Source organism: Tamandua tetradactyla, chromosome 6, assembly GCF_023851605.1.
Source record: "Tamandua tetradactyla isolate mTamTet1 chromosome 6, mTamTet1.pri, whole genome shotgun sequence".
NCBI classification, from domain to species: domain Eukaryota; kingdom Metazoa; phylum Chordata; class Mammalia; order Pilosa; family Myrmecophagidae; genus Tamandua; species Tamandua tetradactyla.
In genome coordinates this window covers 22878193-22891911 of record NC_135332.1, presented here as the reverse complement: position 1 = coordinate 22891911, position 13719 = coordinate 22878193, and the positions used below count along the sequence as shown (strand labels likewise).

The following is a 13719-nucleotide window of genomic DNA, read 5'->3' as shown; positions in this document are numbered from 1 at the left end:
ATCCCTTTTTCTCTGTTATACCTCCTCCTTCTTCTTTAATCCTTCTCCCAATCTATAGGGATCTTTGGGCAATGCCCATTCTGACTTTTTCATGTTGAGAACGGCTGTCAACACTAAAGAATAGGGAGATGAAATTAATTGATAATTTTGGAGAGACGGGTCCCTCTGAGTTTCAGGATTTATCTGACATAGGAACCCTCTGGGAATTATACGTTCCAGGAAGGCAAACCCAGTGCATGAAACTTTTATAGCATCTCAATTCCAGCCCTAGGTTTTTGTTGTTGTTGTTGTTGTTTGCTGCAAAAAAACTTTATTGTTCACATTTGGTGCAAGGCTTGTTAGAGGGTGGCAGGGCAGCTGGCTAAAGAGATTCTTAGCCAGGCTGGAGGGAGGCGCTCAGGCAGAAGCCTGGATGCCAGGGGAATGTAGAGAGGGGCCCCCTAAAGGCCTCTGGGCTCTGGAGGCTTCGTAGTTGTCATGCTTGAGGGTGAGCCTTTCTAAGAGATACTCATCCAGCCCGGCCTGCGGACTGGCCAGCCTGCGGAGGTTGGGCAGGTGGTCACCCATCTTCTTGATGAGTTTCACCCCCTCATCTAGGATATGGTTCTCCAGGAAGTCACAGAGATGTGGGTCTGTGTTGGCAGAACCCAGGGCATGCAGTTCCAGAAGGGACTTCCATGGCATCCAGGGTCGTGCCCCACTCATCCTGGGACGGCTTCTGCACGTCCTGGAAAAGTGTGCCGCCGCCGAGCTGGTTTTGCGTCTTCAAGAGATGCTCGGCCCCCTCGCGCTTGTCCTTCGCCAACTCGCGGAAGAAGTGGTCCACGTCCTTCAGGACCACATCGGCGCCGTCGAAATAGAAGCCCAGAGAGAGGCAGGTGTAGGAGGCCCGCAGACACCGGCTGACCAGGCGGTTTACAGAGGCCTCCACATCTGTGATTTAATTGTGGCGGATCTGGGAGCTCATGGTTGGTCGACAATGAGGAGCTAACCACAAAAAAAAAAAAAAAAAAAAAAAAAAAAAAAACTGTTAGCTGGGCCGGAGGCAGGGGCGGGCGCAGAAGTTGGTCCCGGAGGTTGCAGCCTGAGAGGCAGTTGGAGGCTGGTTGAGGCCAGAGAGGTGGGGGGGAGACACCCCGGGTCTGTTCAGTTCAAACACTGTTGAAGCAAGAGACAGATCCACGGGACCCGCCCGGCGCGCTGCCCCTCGGTGTTTTTAAGACTCAATGGAAATGACATTGGTTGGGGTTTAGTAAACCATGGCAATTAGCACTATCCAACTGAAGCTTGAATAAGAGTAGCCTCCAGAATAGCCTCTTGACTCTATTTGATCTCTCTTGGCCACTGATGCCTTATTTTATTACATATCCTTTCCCCTTTCTGGTTCAGAAGGTATTGTCAATCCCACAGTGCCAAACTCATCCCGGGGAGTCATGCCCCACATTGTCAGGGAGACTTTCACCACTGGATGTCATGTCCTACATAGGGAGAAGGTAATGATTTTCCTTGCAGAGTTGGGCTTAGAAAATGAGAGGCCACATCTGAGCAACAAAAGACATTTCCTAGAAGCAACTCTTAGGCTTTGATATAGGTAGTCTTAGCTTCTCCTATTGTTTGTATTTTTAAGTACTTTACAAGTTTTCATTGGAAGATTACAGAGAACCTTCAAATAAAGTGAGACTCAATAAAATAGAGAAATCAAATAGAACTTTCCATTCTAATAATACTCTCATCTGCTTAGGCTGCCTGATGGTTTGAAGTTATATGTACCCCAGAAAAACATGTTTTCGAATTTGATGTATTCCTTTGGATGTGAACCCATTGTGGGTGAGATCTTTTGTTGAGGTTACTTTGTTAAAGCCCACCTCAATTAAGACAGGTATTAATCCTGTTACTGGAATCCCTTATAAGTGGAGTGAAATTCGAAGAGGGAGAGAGGAAAAGCCATCGGAAGCAAGAGGCTGGACATCAGTGAAACCTGGAAGAGAAGAAAGAGACCAGGAGATGCTACCACATGCTTTGCCATGTGACAGAGGCACCAAAGATTACAGGCAGCCAACACAAGAGTGTCGTGGCCTTGGGAGAGAAAGCATCATCTTGTTGATCCCTTGATTTGGACTTTTTTAGCCTTAAAATTGTAAACTAATGAATTTCTATTGTTTCAACCTGGAATAAAAAAAAAAGATGCCTTCTGGCTGGAGGGAGGGACCCAAGCAGAAGCCAGGATTCCAGGAGAGTGCACAGGGGCCACCCCAAAGGGCTCTAGGCTCTGTAGCCCCCTAGTTGAGCTTTTGGGTGAGCCTTTCGAAGAGATGTTCATGCAGCCCATCCTGTAGGGAGAGCGGTCTGCAGAGGATGGTCAAGTTGGTCATCCATCTTATGAGTTCCACCTCCTCTTTCCTCTTCAGGTAGTCGCAGAGACGAAAGTCTGTGCTGTCAGAACCCAGGGCATGCAGACCCAAAAGGGTTCAGGTTCTTCTCCAGGGCCATCGCTGCTTCTCTGGTGGCCTGCATGGTCTCCAGGGTTTTACATTACTCATCTTGTGACGCTTCTGCATGTTCCTCAAGACTCCAGGGGGGGTGGGGGGTGGGGGGGAATAGTCCCTGGGTCTGTTCCTCCGAACATGGTTGAAGCAGCAGACAGATGTGGCACCACTGCACATACTGTCAGAAGTTGCTCATTTTGCATAAGTTTCCAATCCTCTTATCTCTTATCAAGAGAAAAGATTGCCCGGTAGGGTCTGCAGAAAGGAAGGACCACATCTAACACAGAACTTCCCCTGCAGAGAACCTCGTTAGCCTCTCTCCGAATCCCCCGCATCACTCACTCTCGCCCCCAAGCGTCCCCAGTCCAGCAGAGGGCGCTGCGGCCCCAAAATGCAGTCCCTTCCTGCTTCCATGAAGCCAGCAAGCGGGGGAGGAGCCGCCTTTTAGAAGTCCCTTTGTCCCAACTAGTCCTTTTGCCCACACACTCAGCAAACTCCCTACCACCAGCTGCTCACTGGTTTTCCAAACCTCACATTGCTCTGTGAAGCCTTTTCTAAAGGTTCCAGTGCTCAAGACCTCCCTTCTTTGAACACCAGATGCTTCATTCAGCAGTGAATCATCCTGGCCTCACACAGCTCTATTACACTTTCCAAATTCCATGGCTGCACAGCTGTAAACCTGGGGCTCTCCCTCAAGGAGTCTTCTGCCAGCCACCCCCAGCCTTCTCCTCCCCCCCCATCCAGCTTCTCCAGACAAAACCTCCTCACCCCACCCAGCTTATTTCTGCCTCCATCTTCTGGAGGGTGCAGGACTTTCATTCAGTCTTTCAGCCAACAATCGTCTGAGGCCAAGTGTTAGCGTCATGCAGATATGAAGACAGTTAACATTTATTTAGCACCTACAGTGTAACAGACACTGTTCTAAGAACATATCTAAAGTTACACAGCTAGTGGTTGAGCCATTATTCAAACCCAGGCACTCTGGTTCCAAGAACCGAGCTTTCTAAACAAGGTGATATCTGGATTTCTAGTATAGGCCTGGACTTGGTCCCTGGTCTCTGGAATTGTGCTGTGCGATACAGTAACCACGTGGCTAGTGAGCACATGTGACTAGTCCAAATTGAGATCTGTCCTTAAGTGTAAAATACATTGAAATGAAAAGATTCAGTTAGGGGAAAAAAATAAAGGATGTAAAATATCTCAATATTTTTATATTGATCACATGTTGAAATGATATTGCTTTGGATATATTGGGTTAAGTAAAATATATTATTAAAATTGATTTCACCTTTTTTTTTTCTTTTTAAAATCTGACCACTAGAAAATTCAAAAATACCTGTATGGCTGACATCCTATTTCAGTTGGACAGAGTTGCTCTAGGCACTCTCAGCCCCCGTTGAAGGATGCAGGGTGATAATTCTGAAATAAGGGAAAATGTGGTTCCTGCTCTGAGGAATGAGAACAAAATGATGTGAGAGGCCAAAGGTGGGAATTCCTGGGGGAGGGGGGTCTCGGGGAAGTTTTAACCAAGTGGGCAGCATCGAGCTAGCCGGACTTTGAAAGGTTTGTAGGGTTTCACCATGGAGAGGAGAGCAGTGGGGACAGCAAAGCAGAGGGAGCCAAGGCTGGCAGGTGAGTGGAGGGAGACCTCAGACCACAGGGCTTTGACTGCAGGGCCGGAAGGAGGGCTCTCGGCTGGATGCAGTGCCAGGTGCAGTGGGGAGGTTTGGGGAGGCCCTGAAGGGACCAGCAGGGAGATCCTCCCTCCTCACTGCTCCTTGAGGGTCTGTGGTGAGATGGCTGTGGGAGGATGGCTCTTGAGGAGTATTTCCTGCCTCTGGCTCACAACTGCTTCCTGCCCAGAGCTCTAAACACTTGACCCCCATTAAATTCCTTCCTCCCAGGGGATGTGGTTGGCCTTGAGGGTATCACTGGCTGTGAAGGTCCCGGGGGCGCCTCAGCACGCTGCAGAAGGCAGAACCCCAGGTGTCCGGACCCCCAGCCTCCGCAGGCCCCTCTGAGGAATGGGACTCCTGGCTTTACAGTGACACCCCCCACGGACAGACTGGAGCAGGGGGGAGTCCGAGACTGTGCCTCTTTCCCTTCTCAGGCTGGGACCTGGCCTTCTTTCCTTTTGGCCTGTATTCCTTTGGCCCTCTCAGCTCTGGGTGGGAGCTCATTTCCCTTCTTTCATTTATGGAGCATTTTTTTCTTACCAAACGGAGGTTGAGGATTTCTGAAGAAAAAGGGGAAACTATGGGCAAGTGCCACAGGAAATCACTCTGAGTGATTCCTTCCCTACAATCATTTGATGTCTTGACTGCTTCTTCCTAAGACTCCATCTACACTTTTCTCCCTGGTTCTGAAATGGAGGACCAGGCTCCAAGGGGGTTGTGAGAGCCCATCAACGGTTGATAAAAGTGGCCAGGCCTCTCTTATTTCCCAAGCCTAAACTATCTCATCCCCTCATTTGCATGTATAGTATAATATTAAGACTTTAAATGGGGAGAGGACCACACAAAAACAACTCGGCTGGCCTCCGCTCCAGATCTGCCTCTAATTCAGAGGCCTGAGCCTACCTGTCACCCCAGTCCTACTCCTTTCGTACATCTTGGAGAACCCTAGGAGATGCCACCACAACCCAAGCCAGGAATGCCAGACGACTCCAAAGAAGCTGCACAGGAAGCCGAGATGACCCAGGGGAGACTCAGTCCCTTTTACCTGACCTGTGTTGTACTTCTTACCATCTTCAACATACCCTTTAAAGCCAGGGCAGAATTTCCTCCTTCGTTCCAGGGATGCTGGGGCTTCCTTTAGTCTCAGTTCAAGGGAAGAGGATGGTCTTGAGGGTTGGGGAGGGACAGAAGCCACAGTGCAGACCTAGCGGGACGCCCTCCACCCACCCACCCCCTCAGTCACCTGTGCAGCCCCCCACTGTACGGAGGGTCCCTCCTGGTGGGGACAGGAAACCAGAGACTTTAAGGAGGAGAGGGGAGGACTCTAGGGAAACTGGAGATGGTGATCAAGGGCTTGTAAACAGATCCTGAGACCCGGAGACCCTACCTCTCCCCTGATTCCTGTGTAAGACCAGACACGGAGGAGTGGGTTAATGTGAGCTTGAAAGGGGATCTGGGATTCTATCTCCTCCTTTACATTTTCCAAGCCTCCATTGCCCCCTCTCCCCCCACCCCCACTTACTGCCTGGCTGGTGCCTAATCAGAAGGGCTCTGGGCCCCCAGCCCTGCACTGAGGCCTCATTGAATGAAGGGGAAGCCCAGGTAGCAGCATCAGGGTCAGGACAGCCAGAAGAGAAGACAAGGTGAGTCTCCTCCCCTCTCCAACCATCCTGACACCCCCAGCTCACCCTTTCTTCATCCCCAGATCTCTTTCTAAAAACTTCTCTCCCCCATATCTCCTAGTGATCCAAAAGCTGAGGCTGATTTGGAGAAGGGGTGGCGAATGGGAAAAGAGGAGGGAAGGTGCCATGTGAGTTGAGTGGGTCCCCCAACTTGGGCTCACCCCGCTGCATCCTCCACCCCCAGCCCAAGCCACCCTTAGTCCGGTGCCTCTGGGTGCTCCCTTCTTTAAAGAGACTCCAGGGAAGCCAACAGACGAATCGGTGAGCTGGGGTAGGGCAAGGAGAGAGGGGTGGGGCAGAAAGGGGAGAGGGAGGAGGAGGGAAGGACTAGAAGGCTGCGGAGGGCTGAAGGCCGGGTTTGGGAGGAGAGGGCTCGCATCCCCGACAGCCCCGTGGGGGGATATGCAAAGAATTGCTAATTGCGACTAAACTAGGCCTCTTCGTGGGGGAAGGGGCAGCCCCTGGGCTGTCAGGGACGACCGCCTCTTTGAGAGCCCGAGTAAGGCCAGGCCAGCTCGCTCTTCTCATGTAAAGCAGCTTTTTGTCTAGGGGAGCCAGGGCTGGGGCCAGGGGCTGGAGAAGGGGCCCAAGCCATAGCAAGTTTCTTGTTCTCCAGAAAGGGAGAAGGTTGCCGAGGCCTCCCCGGAGTGAGGACACCTCCCTCCTCCTTCACTCTCCAGCTTTTTATGGTGGGGGTTGATGGGGTGCTACCCAGCAGGAGGAGGTGGCTCTGGGATCCCAGCACCCCCCTTGCCTGGCTGTGGGAAAAAAAAGAGCACAAAGAAGGGGGCCGGCCCGGCTGAGTTGTCCTGATATAGGAATGCCCTGAAGTTGAAGCACCCATGGCTGGAGCAACTTCTCCCTAGAGGATACCTCCCGTGGCCATGTGTGCTTCATTTGGTCAACCGGGCCCATTTCAGACTTTCTCCCCACCTTTACAAATTCTTCCACATTTTTTGTAAACTGTGTGTGTGTTTGGTGAGGGGGTGTTTTGAGAGTCTAAACCTATTCTCAAAGAGACCAGAGTCCAGAAAGAATCAAACTTCCCAAGAAAGCCTCACCCTGAACATGGGAACACAGGAATAAAGGCTCCAGACCCACGTGGAACCTTTGAAAGCCCCGAAAGCCTTGCCTTCTAATTCACATGCCCCATTTTAGGAGCTCCTGTAAATTCGGGCAAGTTATAGAATTTATGGAGCCTCAGTTTTCTCATCTGTAAAATGGGAACAAAAAACACCATTTTGGAGTCCTTGTGAAGTTAAAATGAGATGCAAAACACCCCACTCAGCAGTCCCTGGTTTCCAGTGTGTTCCCTCCCTTCCCAGGAACAGCCTTCCTTTTATACACACAGACACCCCAGAGATAATGTCTTTCAATATGTCACATTTGTGTAGAATTTTTCCAGAATGCATGTGTCATCTCTTGACAATATGTTATTTAACAGGTGGAACAGATTTTTTTTTTCTCCCTATTTTACTGGTGATGAAATGGAAACTCCGGGAAAGTGCTCAGATCTCCTGACTCCCACACCGGTATTCATCCTACTGCACAGTGTTGCTTCAGAGATCCCATCACACAGATTAAACAAATGGAGGCCAGGGTCAGGGTGAAACCAGCCCTGGGCTGCCAGAGTCCAAGACGCCACTGCTCAGGGTTTTTCAGTTGCACGGCTTGTCTTTGTTGTCCCCTGGACTCTTCTAAAACTTTAGAAGTTGCATGAAAACTTTAGGAACATGTGGGTCCCCTTCATTCCACTCCACATTGGGGTCCCTGAGAGGCAGAGGGCTGGCCGGGGGTAGGAAGGATTGCTCCTGCCCCTTCTACCTAGGGAACCTCTGGGTGAAACCTTGACTCCGGGAAGCAGCAGAGGAAAACAGGTACAATTGCTGGGGGAATCAATCCTTCCTCTCCTCCCTTTTCCCATTAGAAGTGAGTTCAACTAGTAGTGTTCTCTCCCCTCTTTATTTTGGATGACCCAACTTTTTCCCCATGGTCTATCTCCTCATCCTTGTGTTTTACCCTGGTTGAGCCCCAACTCTAATAGCCCCTCCCCCTAGTGAAGGACGCTCACCCCCACCCACCTGCCAGATACCCAGAGGCTCCTGGGCTGGTCCCCAAAGGGCCTCTAGCCAAGGGGCTCTGGCGTCTGGCCAGGCCCTTCCTCATTGCCCAGCTCCCTCCCCACAGGCCCCTAATCCATCTTACCCAGCAGGAAGCCCTTAAGCTGCCTTTTCAGCAGTCTTCCCCAGCCTGCTGTGGGCTCTGTGTCTTTCTATACCACCCTGGGCAGGAGCTATGTTATACAAGCTGGAGAGAGCTGCCCCTGCAAAGAGGTCATCATGCCCAAGACAGCTTCCAGCTCTGGCATCCTTTCCTCCCTGGTCCCTTCCTCAGGGTCCCCCACCCACTCACACTGCCTCGGCACTACCCCGTCCTGGTCAGTTCACATCAAAGCCCCAAGCTGGGCCCAGTTGGGGGTAGGTATACCAAGGGGACAACAGGCCAGAGTCTGGGAAGGGTGACAGGCAGGTGGGGCCCCTCTGGCTCTGTGCCTTTGATCCTTTTCCTGGTCTCTCCATCTTACCTCTGAATCCAGCCCCTGCCCCCGACTCCTCAAAGCCTATTCACAGACTTCTCGGACTCAGCTATGCAGCCCAGATTAAGGACTGGGAGACCAGACCCAGACTCTTGTAGAAACTGCAAGACCCTTCCCTCACCCACCACAACCGGGCAGAACCTTTCAGATACGAAGAGAAAGAGCCATAGGGGAGGGGGGTGCTGGGGAAATGAGCTGGGTTCTTCCTCCTCCGCCCCCAGGTTGTATGGGGGTATTGCTTATAACTTATAGGAAGGGGCCTGCACAGCCTGAATTATTCTAGGAGAGGCCTGATTTCAAACCCTCATCCCCCAAGTACAGCCCCCGCATGTATACTCTTAATCGTTCTGATTCTGGGTTTGAAAAATATGGTCCTTGTATGGCCTAGTCCCCACCCTGTCTTCAACCCGTTCCTTCCCTCCCTCTCCAGGAAAAAAAAAAGTCCCCCACCTAGGCCCCTTTTCCACAGCCCAAACCCCAGCCCTGCCTCCTAGTCTCTGCTCCAAGAAGCCAGCCTTTTGCTGGCTTGGAGTGGTTAGAGGCGAGTTGGGGGTGCCTCTGGGAGGTCTGTTTGTAGTTCAGATTCTTCTCATTCCAGGCTCAGCAGGCTCTCTCTAAGGGAAGGGCCAGGGATGGGGAGGGGAGATCCTTGGGGCACCAGCTGCAGGGAAGGAAAGCTTCCAGGGGCGAGATGAGAAGTGTGTTTTCTTCTCCACCTGATGACCCCCATGCCTCTCCCAGTTCCATCCTCTGGGTCTCCCCAGAAACTGCCTCACCGTTAAGGCCTGCCCAAAAAGGAGATATTCAGGCCCTGATCTCTTTCTTTGCCTATTAGTGACCCATTTTCTCTCCTTTTGAAATACTTAGAGATGTTTGGAAAGGGGAAAGTCAAAGAGGAATGCATGGGGGGGGGGGTGACTGGGTCAGCTGCATGGAGGCCTCTCACCATTCTCCCCCGAACTGAAGTCTCCTGCAGATTAGATCAACTTTAATAACCCGGCATTGGCATCCTTGCCCCTCAACACCACCAGCACCCAGGTCACAGAATTCCTTGGGGGGAAGCAACCCGAGCCCCTCAGGTCTTAGAAGTCTGGCACCCACTTAGACTTCCTGGAAAATTTCCTTTTCCAGCTGCCTCTACCTGATCTAAGGAAAGAAGGAAAAACAAACATTGAAGACATGTATTGAGTGTCCACTAAGTGACCCTTATTGCTCACTCACCACTTCATCCAGTCCTCTCAACCCTTTAAAAGAGAAGATTAACATCCCCATTCTATAGATGAAGAGTCAGAGCCTCAGAGAGCTCAAGTGACTTATCCAGGGTAACGTAGTGAGGAAGCAGAGAGCTGCGGTTCAGACCAGCGTGAGTGGGGAGTGCAAGTCCAGCGCTCTGCCCAGCATGTCACGTCGTGACCCAGTCCACTTCACATGTGTGCGCTCAGGCCTCTGAGCTGACAGCTCCCAGGGTGCGGAGTGGCATGAATCATCCTAAACTTTTCTTCCCAAAGTAGCTGTTCCTTCAAACCCACTTCCTTGTCCAATCTTCACCTCAAAGTGATCAGGACAGAGTTTACTGCGCCCATTTTGCAGGTGAAGAAAGTGATGCACAGAGAAGAAAAACAACTCACTGAAGGTCAGATAATAAGTACCAAGGCCAGGACCTGAGCCCTTAGAAACCCTGGGTCCACAGGGCATCAAGTTTGTTTTTCCCTTTATTGCTTCTCAGACTGGGTACCAGAACATGTTTGCAATTAAGAGTGGCTTTGGGGAACTGGATAATTTTGTTGAAACTGGAGGTCGGAGGCCTGAACCCTCAAGTGAACTGGCCTGCTCATTTCTCCTCCCCAGAGCTTAATTTCTCCTCTCCCTAAGCTTGGGCTCCAGAGGTGGGGCAGTGCTCACGGTAAGTTAGTCGGACTGGCTATTCGGGAAAGGATGCTTGCGTCTTGAGGCTACCAGGATATAGGGAGTTCTTCAAGCCCTGCCTTACTTGTAGAGGGCATCAATTCAATTAACAAATATTTACTGAGCGCCTGCTATATGTTGCTACTAGGGTGAGCACAAAACTACGATACAGCCTCTGTTCTCAAGGGACTGTCTTCCTGGGATTTGGGGGGTCAAAGGAGGAAGTACCTAGACATACCTAAATAACACATGTCAAATGCTAACTGCCAAAGAATAAACATACACCCAGAGGAAGGAGAGTGGCCATGGTACCAGGGAAGCAATACAGAGAGAGAAAGGGCCTTAAGGAATGAATGGGATTTACAGTGGCGGAAGGGCATTCCAGGAAAGGCCCACTGGGGCAAGGCCATGGAATATAAAAGTGTCAAGCGTTCTGCTCAGTCTAGTTCCTCAGTAAAGTCAGTGATCAGTGCAGGAGACAGAACCTGTTCTAGGTGTTTTATGCAAAAGGGGACTTAATACAGGTAATCAGGTACTTGCAAAATTGTTGAACAGACTAGAGAAGCAGACTTGATCATGAAGCCACTGAAATGATCCTCTAGGGGGAGGTGCACCTCCGCCGCAGTCAGATAGGGAGAATCAGGACGCTGCCATTGGAACTGAAATCAAGAGGGCAGCCCCAGAACTGCACCCAGGAATCAGTGCCGCAGTAACTGAACACTAGGGTGCTGTTGCAGAAAAACCCCATCTCCTGCCGGCAGGATTAGCCAGAGCAACAAGACCATGACCTCATTTCCCTTCTACCTTCCAAAACTCAAACAAGTACATTTTCAATCCAGAACTCTAGCTGCAAGAGAGGCTGGAAAATAGGCTTTTAGCCTTCCGGCCTCTGTAGAACAGGAAGGTACCCTGGAGGAAGGTGGGAACAGGTGCTGGGGGCCAATCCACCTTCTCCACCACACTGGGGCAAATGTGATGGGTGGTAAGGCTGGACAGATACATTGGAGTTGGATTGCGAAGGGCCTTGAGTGAGTTTGGAGGAGGAAACAGCAGGACTGGGCAGTTGCCAAGAGTGACCAGGGCTTCCAAAGCTAATTGAGAGGTCTGGAAAGCAGATGGCTCTACAGTGTTCATTAAAATCACTTGGAGATGACAAATTCTGCTCTGTGGCAGGGCCCAGGAAATCTGTATTCTTAACAGGAAACCATGCCTACTCCCCCCCAACACCACCACCATGATTCCCCTCCCATAATACAGCATCTGCACTGTAGGCTTTCAGAAACAAATATTGTCCTGGGGCAGGAGTTGTGATGTTGCAGTCCCACTTAGCTTGTGAGCCCTGAAAAGCTTAGATTGGGGGTAGGAGGGCACATTCCAAATTAGTTCCTTTCTCTTGGGAGCTAGTGGCTGGGGAAAGGACGGGACTCTGCCTAGAACCCAAGAAGAGTCCAAGGGACTTATACCTCCACCCCCTACTGAGGAGAATTAGTGGAGTCAGTCACAACAAGCATAAGCATTTCCTTAAGTTAGCATTCACTTTGTTCTCTATTCAGACCCTGGTCCTCGGTTCAGGACCTCTGGCTCCCTGACTATTTCGGCTGCAGGGCTGTAGTTAGAGAGCGCTTGTGAGGGGTTTAAGGCTTTTACAGAGGAGAAAAGAGAAAACAGAGGAGATGGTTGGAAAAGGGAGGAGACTAGAAATACCTACTCGGAAAGACACCATTGCCACCCAAAACGGAACCCAGCGTTGTCCATGGCTCACGCTGAATTTCAACACAAAATAATCTAGTAAAATAGATTTTCCTTTTCTTTCTCAGTCTTTTTTTCCCTTTCTTGGCTCTTATCACTGGCTCCCATCCCCCCAGTTCTGAAGGAAAGGCCATAGATAGATGAATAAGCCCTGGCTTCCTCCCCTCATGCCCCCTTCTCAGCCCAGTGGTCCCCCGGGGTGGGGGAGGCAAATTAAAACAGGGCCGGATTATGCCAGGCTAGACTGCCTGGGCCAGCAAGCAGCTTCCCTCCTTCCCAGAGGTAACCCCCAGGCCCCCAGCACTTAGCTCCTGAGACCCTGGGCCCCCTTCAGAAGTGACGGCTGTCTGAGGTAGCCAGGGTCCCCCAAGCCTAGTTCCTCAGGGCTGGTCCTCCCAAGACAAGAGCAGGCTTTCAGGGTTCAGTCTACCCCCCACCCCCACCCCAGTTACCACCACAAAGCAAAGTCCAGAGGAGGAGGGGGGAGTGGGCAGGGGTGGGGATGGTTGGAGAGCTAGGTCCTTGCTAGTAAATCAAATTTGGTTTCCCAGATGGAGTTGCTAGTGCTTTGATTTCTCGAGTCCCCCCCCCTCCCCCTCTGCTGCCTCCCCTCACCCCCAGCTCCACGGTTTCAATTCCTCCCTGAAAAGCAGTGGGGCCTCCTTTCAAACCAGCCCAGCTCCTCCAACTCCCAACAACAGCTTAAGTTACAGGAAAGAGAAAGGGGAGGGGGGCGAAGTGGCCCAGTCTGAAGGGAAAGGAGGGAAATTCTGGGAGAAGCTAGGGGGAGAGGGGAGAGTGGGAAGAGAGAAAGAGGGAAAAGAAAGAGTGAGTTAGGAGATGGGGTGCAGCCCGGATGCAAGGGCGTGTTCTGCTGGAGCAGGAGGAGAGCCCCAGCCAGGGAGCCCACCTGTCTTAGTCCTTCCTCCCCGGTGAGCACCCAACAGCCACCACCCCCAAGGACCCCTCCACATCTGCAAGCCTGTGACTAAGGCTCTCTCATTCCTCACCTTTTGGTCTTAGGTTCTAGAAGTTTCTGGGAGATAGACTATCTGAGCTATTCCTAGAGAGGCTTTTTTCCTGGGCCAAGAAGGCAGAGTCACCCTCAAGAATTTCACTAACCAAATTCAACACTGATTTTTAAGCCTTGTTTTCTCCATTCTGCTCTGAGCAGCCCACACTTGACTCTCCTTTGGCCAAGGCCTGGGCTAATTAAAGTCCCTAATTAATAGATCATCTGTTATATCTGCTTAATCCTTTTATGGCCCATTTTGCTGTGCAGAGAAGCGTGCTGGAGAGATAAAGGGGTTAAAAGCGGTATCCTGCCAAGCCCCCTTACCTCTCTGCCCCAGAGCCAGGGGCAGCCTTGGAACAAGGTAGGGGCTGGGGCAGTGAGCCCTGCCGATGGTCTGGGAGAGAGGCCTCTATAATTCCTGGACCCACTGATTATTCAGTGGCTGATTTCTAAGGACCATCTCCTTGAGAGCTAAATAGAGGAGGGAGCTCAGGGAGAAGGCATTTGCTATCTCACCTGCAGGTGGATTTCAGGTCTCAGTGGCCAGGCTCAAAGAGCCAGGAGCAGAAGGAAGATTCTCCCAGAGCTGAGCAATATGGTGCAGGCTGGA

General features: G+C 51.2%; 1 pseudogene; it reads right to left on the bottom strand.

Moving 5' to 3' along the window:
- Positions 1-396: 396 nt before the first annotated feature.
- On the bottom strand, positions 397-967 carry LOC143686589 (ferritin light chain pseudogene; annotated as a pseudogene).
- Positions 968-13719: the final 12752 nt, after the last annotated feature.